Genomic DNA, 1,548 nt, shown 5'->3' with positions numbered 1-1,548 from the left:
AGCTTGAGCGACGTGGATCCTGAGAGTGCTCCCGGGTAGGCATTTGCCCCAGTGGAACACCTCATCAGAGCAGTGCCTGGCAGGCCCCCATGGAGGATCAACGCAGTGGCTGAACGCTGGGAAGGAACTGGCACTTGGAACCCAGTCATCTGAAACACAGTAAGACTGGTCTTGGGAACTTGCCCACTCCATTTGAGTGGAAGCGTGGCCTGATCACCCATGGCGTGCCTTCATTGGCACTTTGGTTTTGGTTTTAACTTGGCTTGAATTGCTTGATGAACAGGTGTGCCTTTAATGACACTTTGGCTTTGGTTTTGATTTTGATTTAGTGTGAATTAGATGAGTCAGTGACCTTTTACCCTTTCTTTCTTGTAGTGTGAGTGTTGTTTTGCTTGAGGATAAATGGGTCAGGCACAAAGTAAGCCCACTCCGCTACGAACTACGTTGAAAAATTTCAAGAAAGGATTTAACAGAGACTATGGAGTTACTATGACACCAGAGAAACTGAGAACTTTGTGTGAGATACATTGGCCAGCATTAGAAGTGGGTTGGCCCTCAGAAGGAAGCCTGGACAGGTCTCTTGTTTCAAATGGCACAAGGTAACTGGAAAGCCAGGACACCCAGACCAGTTCCCGTACATAGACACTTGGTTACAGCTGGTACTAGACCCCCCACAGTGGCTAAGAGGGCTGGCAGCAGCAGTGCTAGTAGCAAAGGGACAGATAGTCATGGAAGGATCCTGCTCCACCTGCCAAAGGAAAAAAACTCCTAAAGTTCTGTCTGACCCAACACCAGAAGACCCATTGCAGGAGATGGCACCAGTGATCCTGGTGGTGCCTTCCCCTTACCAGGGAGACAGGCTCCCCACTCTTTAGCCCACAGAACTTGCGCCTCCACAAGACACACACAACTCTAGGCCACCCAGAGTAGACGAGAGAGGATGTGAAGCCTAGGGGGAAACCCCTCCCTTGGCAGCTCCTTTACGACCCAAAACTGGGATACAAATGCCCCTGAGAGAACAGCAGTACACTGGGATAGATGAGGATGGTCACATGGTGGAGAGGTGTGTTTTGTGTACCAGCCCTTTACCTCTGCCAACCTTCTCAACTGGAAAAACACTTCATCCTATACTGAAAAGCCACAAGTTCTACTTGTTCTTTTCCAAACTATCATCCTGACCTATAACCCTACTTAGGCTGATGCTACCTCATCAGGAAGAACATGCTCATGTCCCTCTCTAACACAGATGAAAGGTGGAGAGAGCTCCAAGCAGCGACTAAGTGGCTGGAGGAACAGGCACCGGCTGATTACCAAAACCCCCAAGAGTATGTAAGGACCCAGTTCCCAGGAACCGACCCCCGGTGGGACCCAAATGAAAGAGAGGACATGCAAAGGCTGAACCGACACAGGGCAGCTCTCCTGGAAGGATTAAAGAGGGAGCCCAGAAGGTCACAAATGTTAACAAGGTCTCTGAGGTCATCCAGGGAAAAAAGGAAACTCCAGCACAATTCTAGGAGAGGCTGTGTGAGGCCTATGGTATGTATACTC

The sequence above is a fragment of the Mandrillus leucophaeus genome, unplaced genomic scaffold (assembly GCF_000951045.1).
Source record: "Mandrillus leucophaeus isolate KB7577 unplaced genomic scaffold, Mleu.le_1.0 Scaffold104, whole genome shotgun sequence".
NCBI lineage: Eukaryota > Metazoa > Chordata > Mammalia > Primates > Cercopithecidae > Mandrillus > Mandrillus leucophaeus.
This window is presented reverse-complemented; position numbering follows the sequence as displayed.